This window comes from Eumetopias jubatus, unplaced genomic scaffold, assembly GCF_037043125.1.
Source record: "Eumetopias jubatus isolate StellerSeaLion01/CBP00866 unplaced genomic scaffold, mEumJub1_p1.0 scaffold_8, whole genome shotgun sequence".
Classification (NCBI taxonomy): domain Eukaryota; kingdom Metazoa; phylum Chordata; class Mammalia; order Carnivora; family Otariidae; genus Eumetopias; species Eumetopias jubatus.
Window position 1 is genome coordinate 101666625 of NW_028274814.1, and position 10479 is coordinate 101677103.

The 10479-nt window shown below is 38.0% G+C and overlaps 1 long non-coding RNA gene across 1 annotated transcript; it reads left to right on the forward strand.

Annotated features, from left to right (window-relative positions):
* Positions 1 to 2606: 2606 nt before the first annotated feature.
* On the forward strand, positions 2607 to 10255 carry LOC114210950 (uncharacterized). The gene is made up of 3 exons (XR_003609624.1): positions 2607 to 2780; positions 8701 to 8829; positions 9980 to 10255. It is a non-coding gene; the product is annotated as an uncharacterized LOC114210950 (long non-coding RNA).
* The last annotated feature ends 224 nt before the right edge of the window (positions 10256 to 10479 follow it).

The following is a 10479-nucleotide window of genomic DNA, read 5'->3' on the forward strand; positions in this document are numbered from 1 at the left end:
CCTGCTGGTCCCAGGAGGAGAATAAAGGATACATAGAGTAGAGCCACCCCAGCTTCCCCATAATGTGAATCTGCACAATGAAGCAGAGCTGCTTCAATGACCTGTAAACTTATGATTGAGAAATAAATGGTTATTATTATATTGCATTAAGTATGCTTCACAGAAGCTGATGTGCCTGAAATACATACAATTGAGTCTAGAAAGAAAGATGTGTCTCAAAAAGAACTGTGGATGTGATTTTTGACAAATGGCCTTTTTGGAATCAAAAACATAGATCTTGGAGAAAGTTGTATTGGCAAAATAACCTCAGCCTGAATTAAAAGGGACTAAGACTATGTGAGATGCAAAAGTCACCTCTCAACTTTCTGTAGGCAGGAAGCAGACTGAGAAAGCGACTCAGGATTCAAGAATGGTGTGTTCTCCAATGTCCTTTTGAGAAGTGGCCAAGAAAGAGAATGTAAAAGAAAAGATCTCAACCTCATCCACAGAGGGCTTTGTCAACAGTTTTCAAGACTAACAGACTAGGCAGAAACTTCCAGGAATTGGGATTTAGGCCAAATCAAGCAACATCTTCCCTCAGAAGGACATGGCAATACACCTATATGGGCTTTCAAGAATTGCTAATGGACTGTTGATTGCCATGTGCCTCATAAGTCTCCCTTTTTCCCAATGGGACCATTTATTGTGGTTATACAGTCCTTGTTCCATTAGTATATTTTGGATGAGATAAGAGAGATAATCTGTCTGTTTAGATCATGGGTCTGAATCAAGAGGAGGCACATGTAGACCTGTTGTAGATCATGAGATCCTGGACTTGGAGTTTAATGTTATCAATGGATGAGATTTGGGTGGGGTGCAAGTATTACTTGTATATGAGAGGAATATGAATATTTGTAAACAAAATAAGAAGAACTGTCATATATTAGATTACTGTTTAAAATGATTCACTTTTTTCCCCTTATCTTTACCTTTCCATATGAGTACTCTGCACTTAAACCTTGGGCTTGGCCATATGACTTGTTTTGGCAAGTGATCTGTTAGCAGGCATGGTGCAAGCCAATGCTTAAAATATGCTTGAGTTGTAGCTTTTGCCTTTTGGGCTTCAGCCATTATCATGAAAAGGACAAGCGCCCAATAATCCCACTGATCTCAGGAGAAGAATAAGAGATATATAGAGGAGAAACACTCCAATGATGGCTACCTGAAACAAAGCTACCACAGGTCACCAACAAAACTGAGCAAGAAATAAAGACTTATTTTTTCATTTCATGTTAGTTTGAGGTTGTTCTATGAAATACCTGAAATGCTTTGTCTCTTACCCTTTTGCTAAAATGCCACCTTCTTAGTGACTGACTTACCCTAATTAAAATAACAATCAATACACCCTATCCCTCTTCTCTGGTATATTTTTCTCCATAGTACTTGCCATCTTCCAATATTCCGTATGATTTACTCATTTGGGGGGTTTATCATCTGTCTTCCTCAACTAGAATATAAGCTTCATGAGGTAGAAATTTTTTGCCTGTTTTTTTACTGCTGTATCCTCAACAACGAGAACATTGCCTGGCACACAGTAGGTATTCAATAATTTTTATTAAATGAATGAATGAATTAATATATATATATATAGAAAAATATCAAAAAGAAGTACAGAAAAAATTGATAGTGGTTATCTCCAGTTTCTGTGAATATGGCTGATTTTTCTTTATATTTTCTGTATTTTTCAAATTATTCAAAATAAGTATATGGGATTTATTTAGTAAAAATAAAACAACTTTTAAAAATTATTTTGACTAGACATAGACATTGCAGGGGTGTTTTTTTCCTGCTTATTTTAATATTGTTGAGATTGTCCCTTTATCAGTAATCATAATTTTGTCCTAGCATAGGATCTGTAGGCAGAAGATGGTTCAAAACAGAAGGGAAGTGGGTCAAGAAGAGAAAGTGGAGTAACTGAGAGTTGAGAATTGAGTCTGGGTATAACAACCAGAATCTGGGGGCAGACTGGGTGTAACTGAGACTCACAACCCAGACATCTGTTCCATGTTTCTGTACGAATCTGAGCAACATTCATTTTTTTTAAGACTTTATTTATTTATTTGAGAGAGAGAGAACACAAGTGGGGTGGAGGGGCAGAGGGAGAGAGAGAGAGAGAAGCAGACTTCCCGCTGAGCAGAAAGCCTGATGTGGGGCTCAATCCCAGGACCTGGGATCATGACCTGAGCAGAAGTCAAACACTTAACCAATTGAGCCACCCAGGTGCCCCTAACTTTCATTTTTTAAAAATCATCCTTTCTTTCATGTTAAAGAGTTGCCAGTTATTTCCATTTCTAGTTATTTTTGAACTTTAAGACAAATTCAAGTTATGCCTCTTTTAAGACATTTTAATGAATTATTTTAGTATACCTATACAATTATGATACAGGTACATTAAAGAGTCTAATAAATAAACCCTGGTTAAGAAATGTCATTATTCTATTCTATAGGGTACAAGTCAGTATGCTGATACAATCATAGCAGTAACCATACTAGTAGGATGGTTTGGTATTATTAAACTCCTTTCAGAGGAGCTGGATTAATTGCATAAAGTTTCTTCTCCTAGACTGGATGATAGCTTCAAGACTAAGATGACCATGAAAAAAAGAAGACACTGACTATGCAGAATGAGAGCCATTGGATGATGTATTTTCTCCATTCACCTACCCTCTTTTTTCCCTCCTTCTTCACCTCATTTGGAAGACTAGAGAGGCTGAGCAGTAAATTCTGAGTCCCAGTGCCAGGTAAGTTTTTCTAAGAAAGTGTTTTATCTTGCTTGATAGAAATTTTTTGTGATTCACAGGGTATACCAGGACTATGGTTAAAAGTAGTATCATAGGAGTTAAGAACATGGGGACTTGGAGTAAGATGAATGTGATTTGAATTTCAGCTCTACCACTTACTAGCAGTATTGCCTTATCAAGTAATTAACTTTCCTGAACCTCACTTTTATCATCTGTAAGTGGAAAAAAACAAACAAACTAAGGATTAAATGAGATGTCTTTTCTAAAGTACTCAGTATTGGATCATCATTGAATGTTTAACAGATTCAGCTGGTATTATGCTGTTGCTACTACCACTATTATACTATTACTACTACTTTTATATGCTTATATTTTTCTATTACTATTTTACTACTATTATAATTTTCATAATTCATACCTGTTTAGTTAACCAGTAGGAAGGCTGGCATGCTGGCCTTCTGGAAAATGAAGAGAGGGAGAACTTGCAAAAAATAATTAAAAACTAATATGCCTAAGGTTTTCAGCTTTCCACTAACTCATGGCTGTTGATTGCATTGTCATTTTGAAATTTAGTGTCAGAGCATTACTATATGTATACTACAGTGTCATAAAATTTGGTGCATCTTGAACTTAAATGATGCTACACTAGCTTAAGCTATTCTCTGACTGTTGTAGCAGGCAGTACCATTCCCGAATCCCAACTATGGTGATCAAATCTATAGATTTAATTGTTTCATGAAAAAAACAAAAAACAAATTCTAGAGCACCACTAGGGTAGAGGATTGAGAAATTTCTCCTGATAAGCATGTAAAAAATAAAATTCAGTGGATGGGCAGCAGAGAGTTATGAAACACCACAATAGACCATGAAAAAATAATATCAGGGGAAAAGCTAACCCATTCATGTGACATATTTGCTTTTTATCAAGATTTCCTCCGATTAAATGTATGGTGATGATTATTGTAAACATCCATGTGATATTGAAACAGCTGTTGGCGTCCTAAAGGAATCAGCATCACTCCCTCCACGCTGGACCTTTACTGCCCTACTGTTTTGTTTTTGAATCTAGCCTCCTTACATTAATAGCTCAAAACCTTGGGCGTGTTAAAAATAGATTGTAAGAGAATTGAAAGCAGTGTTTTCCTCCTCCCTCCCACTCCTTTTCTTGAGTGTAAAAAATGGCACTCCTCAGAAACAGTCCACGGAAATCAGGATTTTCTCAGTGGCTTGTGTGGGAAATGTAGACTATTGTGAGCAAGTATTGCAGCCCACTGCTTGTCAGGAAGTCGTTTTTAGAACAGTTAACCGAACAAACACCTTCCATTGTCTACAGAGGTTGAAAGTCCAATGAAATCTCCTTATTTCTATTCCTAAACCAACTTGGTGATACTTAATACATTTAACCCTTTTTATTCTAGAGTCTCAGGTTTATTGAAGACTTTTTCTCTCAGTGATTCTTAACCTTTTTCAGTTCCTGGACTCCTTTGAGAATCCCGTGGGACAGTAAACTCATGTGTTCATTTTGCAGGGGATCTTCATTCTTTCCCCTGTTCCCACCCCTCATGTTGAGTTGTTCTGTAGCTGATCTGAGTAATTAGTGATCAAGGGAAGCTCTAAAGAGAAAGTGAGACTCTCCCTTCTCCCATGGTAGCCCATGGCATATTTCTAATTTTTCTTTGCAAATTTACTTTTTAAAAAAGGGGCTGAGCTCTACTGGCAATACTTTTAAAAGCTATTAATCACTTTTGTAGTCTTATATATTAAAGTGATAATTTAGAGGCTTAATTTTTCCTCACTGTAATAAAACCAAAAAATTAACATAAGTATGTATACAAAGGAGTTGGACCAAGAGGGCAGAGAAGGAATAGGCTATGTTTAACCTGGGCATGACTTTTATTGCACTCTCTAAATATTTGAAGGGCCTTTGTGGAGATGTAACAGCCACAAAATTATCATAATTTATCCTGCTTCAGAGGAATTTGCAAAAGAAGGTTCTTTTCATTTTTAAGCATGATTTGGTTAAACTTAAGATCCTACGATTTAGTGTTCAACAATGGATGTTAAGGAGTTTGACTGTCGTGGGCGTATTCAAGAGAAGGCTACTGCACTATCTGATGGGAGGGAGTATTGTAGAAAGCATTTCTGTTCTCTTTGGCTAGATAACATCTACCACACCTTTGCACTAGAAATTCAACAAGTATACCAAGAATTTATTTGGTCCATAGGAAGAAAACTTTTTTTCTTTTTAAAGATCTATTTATTTATTTGACAGAGAGAGACACAGCTAGAGAGGGAACACAAGCAGGGGCAGTGGGAGAGGGAGAAGCAGGCTTTCCACCAAGTGGGGAACTCAATGCGGGGCTCAATTCCAGGACCCTGGGATCATGACCTGAGCCAAAGGCAGACACTTAATGACTGAGCCACCCAGGCACGCTAGGAAGAAAACTTTTAAGATGTCTTTCCTTTCATGTTCTTTTTCTCTGTGGGTACACCCAAGAGAATAGTTTTAATTTGTGCTGAAATAGAGTCCTGGCTTTCCAAAATCATTCATTTTCTGTGTGGTCTTAGATATCTGTGATGCTATTCCATGAGAACTATGGCCTCTTTTCCAATATCTTGAACGTAACTAAATGTCCTATTTAATAACCCACTGGGAATTGATTGCCATCATTTAGGTAGAATGAAACCACAGTCTGACCTTCAAGGAAAGAGTGCATTTGAATTAACTGTCTTATCAAGAATTTTCTTTCATTTTTTTTTCTCAAGCATTTTCATTAACTACTACCTGAGAGTTTACACTTAAAATTTTCCTTTTCTCAGCTAAGACCATATCATCTATTGTTATCTGTGTTGAATGTATAAGCTGTGAATTGCCAGATTGAGGAAAGTGTGATGGCATTTAACATCGAAGATTATTTTTCAAATGGACTCCTCTTGAGGAGCCTTAGAAGCTCTACATGATCTGGAATGCCTAACGCTGAAACTTTCTGACAGCCCTAACTTTGGTATGTGTATTAGTCAGCTCGGGTTGCCATAACAAAATCCTATAGACCAGGTGGTTTAAACAAAAGATGTTTGTCTTCTTACAGTTCAGGAGGCTAGAAGTCTGAGATCAGGGTGTCAGCATGGTCAGGTTCTGGTGAGAGCTCTCTTCCTGGCCTGCAGGTGTCCCCCTTCTCACTGTGCCTTCCCACTGCCTTTTCTTGGAACATGTGTGTGTAGGGAGAAAGAAAATTTTCCTCTTCTTATATCTTCAATCCTATCAGATTAGGACTTTAGCTTTATGACTTCTTTTAACCTTAATCATCTCCTAAAAGCCCATCTCCAAGTACAGTCACAATGGGGGTTGGGGCTTTGACATAGAAATTTGGGGAAGACACACTTCAGTGCATAGCAGTATAGCATATGTCCATTCTAGACGCTGCACAAACTTTTGGACACATGTCGATGAAAGAATGGGAAAGAATTTCTTTATAACACGATCTTACCTGTAATCTACTCGTGTGACATGGACTACAACGACATCAAATATCCAATACAATTAAGAGAGTTAAAAATGTGGGTGTGTGTGTATGTGTGAAAGAGAGAGAGAAAAGATAATTAAGGCAATAAGCATTTTTAAACTATTTGCTAAGTACAATGTGTAGCCAGGTATGATGATAGATATATCTTCACTTGATCTTAGCCAAAAGGCTGAGAAGCTATGATAGATGTATTTTCCCTCCGTTATAATAACAAACAAACAAACAAATACCAGGAAGGCATTGACTTTGCCCTCAGGGGTTTGGAATTTAATTGTGGAGCTAAGAACTAAAAACCATCCAGATGAAAAGTACATTAAAAAGACAAGCTCGTACGTGTTAAGCACTGAGTAATTGAATCAGAAAAGGAGTGCAGTTAATGTTCAGAGGATCATCATGGTGTGGGAAAACAAGGGAAGATTCTGATCACCCAGGAAGGTAGGACATAGGATGAACTGGGGCGGGAAGGAAGCTTAGGATTTGAGGGGGAATCAGAGTTTTTTTAGAAGAGGTAATGGCTGCTCATTTACGGAAAAGTGTAGGGGGAAAGGCAAATATATAGAGCAGAGGGCACAGAGGTAAAAAAGAGCACACTCAGTGTGTGTGGGAAACCACAAGCAGTTACTATGGCTGGAGGTGGAGGGCCAGGCACAGGGTGGAGAGAGAAGAGGTAAACTAGCTGCTCAGAGGTCATATCACTAAGGACTGTGTGGGCCATACTTTTACTCTTCAGACCACAGGTTTTCAACACAGCCTCTTTCTGTTATCCCTTGTAGTTTAGACGGGTCTTCCTGTTACAGGGATTATAGAACAACCTTCTCTTCTAGCCTTGTGCCTGTCTCATCTACCCTCCATCCTGCGCCAGAGAGCTTTCTAAAAGTCAGGTCTGATCATATTGTTCCTCTGCTTAAGTCCCTGGAATAACCTACACTCCCGAGGCCCTGCTTACCGATTCACCTTCCACTCTTGCCAGGTTTTCCCCATTGTACTCAGCTTTACGTCCTAGTCAAAATGAAAGGCTTGTAATTTTGTTTTGTCCAACCCTTTGTTATGTTGCCACCACTGCCTGGAATGGCCTCCATACCTACCTCCTTTTAAGCCCTAGCTGAAGGATCACCCCCTCCATGATGGCATTCCCAACCTCCTTTGCCCCCAATGTGGATATGGCCACATTCTTCTTTATGCCTAATTGTATCCATAGATATAAATCCTATGATTGTAGTTTAGTAAGGGGTTGGATACGAGAGATGTTAAGAATTTCAAACCAACAAGAGGCAGTCAGACAACAGAGGTGGGTGGAGGAAGGGTTTGGAGTCTGGGATGACTCCTGGGTTTCTATGAGGTGTGGCATGTTGTATGTCATAGAGAATACAGGAGCAGAAGGGTTTGGAGGGAGAAAGACAATGAGTTCCATTTTGGTGAAGTTAAGTTGGTGCTGCCTGTGGAGATCCAGGTTGAGGTGAGCTGTAGATTGTCAGATATATGAGCTTGGAATGCAAGAAAAAGATCTGGAGATACACATTTGGGAATCAAGACATAGGCAGCAGATAAATCTTTTTCTTTTTTTAAGATTTTATTTATTTATTTATTTATTTGAGAAAGAGAGCAAGCAATCACACAAGCAGTTTGAGCAGCAGGCAGAGGGAGAGGGAGAGGGAGAACCAGACTCCTTGCTGAGCAGGGAGCCCGACATGGGGCTCAATCCCAAGACCCTGAAACCATGACCTGAGCCAAAGGCAGATGCTTAACTGACTGAGCCACCCAGGCACCCCAGGAAGCAGGTGAATCTTTAGGAATGAATGAGATTATTTAAGGTGAGACTGTAGTGTGAAAGGGAAAGAGAGAGGTGGATGTAGGTGATTGAGAAAGAAGGTGGGGTGGAAAATTGCCCCATATCATCCCTGTACCACTTCCCCCCACCATTTTGGTCCCTGGGACCACAAAGATAACCGTGCAACTTGATATGTTCTGTAAACAGAAAAGCTTTGTTTGCTATTCAGGGCCTCAGGCCACTCTAAGATACAGTAAAATGTTGAGTCTTATAAACTTCCCTGTGATCTATCCTGACAAGGACAATGGGGAAATCTCTCTAACCTCATCATTGTGATTGTGTGTAATACCAGTACAGTTTTAATTCAATATTTAGAAAAAAATTAGTTCTATTAAAATAGGACTTTGAGTTTTGGAGTATTTCTGGTTATTAAAATTTGACTCCCTAAATAATTTAGAAACTTTAGAAGCAGGAATATATCTGAATGTTATTCTTAGACATAACAATACTTTCCCCCCAGAAATTTCTTTTTTCAGGTTAATATGTAAACAAACACAGTACATTTTACAGCAAGAGAAAAGTAAGTGTGGACATATTATTCAAAAGAATCTCTGTTTTCTTTACCAAGAAGAAAGAAATACCTTTTTAGTCACAGAAAAAGAGAGACTAAGGAACGCATGCTCATAATGTGTGATGAAGTGGCTTCATCGTGTGATAAATGAAGGTGAATGGAGAATTCCCTTGAGTCAAGTGTGTGGTAAGTTAAATCTCGCGAGTTCTCTGTGATGGCTGCCACATGATTCGGGGCAGGCATTTCTTCGTGTTAACATTTTTCATGCTCCCTCACACTTATTCAAACACTGCCAAACATCCTTACCGGCATAAGAGGGGTTTTTAGCTTTCTAGAGTACTATATTTCACTCAGTACTGATCAATATAAATGGTACCATTTTCCGCATGGGAGATGTGAAAGCTGATCTTCGTTGTCTCAGGCACTGGGTAGGAGCCTACTTTTCTACAATGGGTCAATGAACAGGCGGAAGAAAGGGAGGAGGCCGCTGCCTCTGAGCTAGAAAAGTTAAATCAATCTTGGCAAATCCAGTAACATGCCTCAACCAGGCTACTCTTATCTCTATGTGGTCAATTAGAGGAAAATCTCATGAGGCAAGAAAAGGGAAAAAAAAGAATGATGTAATTTCTTTTATAGCCTCCTTGGCATGATTCATATGAATATTCATTATTACACATGGGACGTATATGTATTATCAGATCTGGGCTTAAATGTAGAGGCACCTTTGTAAAGAAAGAATAATTCGACATAAACTTTGTATTTGTCTTAAGGAGGAGGTATGAAATATTCAGAGCGTGTATAAATTTGGGACATAGGCATATGCCAGACTGTTTTCAAATGTTTATTTTCTGCTATATATCCATAATTGTCTAATTTTGGCAGTAACTATTTTTGTCTTAAAGTGAAAATTTGCTTTCAACTCAAGTAAAAAGAACTGTCCAATAACTTCAAGTTAATTTTATAATAAGAAATATGTATTAGCTTTAAGTGATATAATTTTTATGATTTCTCTCTTTTTAACTAGAAGTCTATAAACAGACTATGTTTTTGTGTTCATTGCACTAGTTATTTTTATAAAAACAAAGATTTTCCATGTCACATTTTCACGTCTTAGGGGAAGAGATTTTAAAAAGGATTTTAAAGCATTGACAAATATGTGGCAAATTCTATTTTAAACATATTTTTAAAATATCTATTTTACTGATGAATAAATAGAAATTTAAATGACATTTCAAGGTTAGACTAGAACAAGGAAGAAAACTGGGACATACTTTTAAGTTCTCTTTAGTCCCAACCATCTCCTGGATGTCTAACATCTCTCTTTTGTATGTTACAGGTGGAACCCATCATTATTTTCTCCCAAACCCACTTCTCCACTATTCTCCATCTTCGACTGTGATATCTCCATCCACCCAATTGTTTAGGCAAAAAACTTGGATTTGTCTTTTGTTTTCCTTACTTCACTTACCCATCTTGCAGCAAATCCTCTTAGTTCTACCTCTAAATATGTAAATAGAATGTTTTTGATATCCCATTATATTCATCCTAGTCTGGGGCACCAACACCTCTCACTGGGATCATTGAAATAATCTCCAGATGTCAAATGTGTGCTAAGTTAAATAATTCAAGCTATCTCATTATTATTTTTGCCCCCTACAATCTATTTTCCACTCAGTGGCCAAATGATATTTCCTGAAATAAACAAAAAAACTAAGAACCAATCACTGATCTATCTAAAAGTCCCTGATTTTACAAGAAACCTTCTTAAACTGGCCTATACACCCTGTGTGATCTCTCCTCTGCTTTTCCCTCCTAGCCCCATCTCTTGAATTCTCT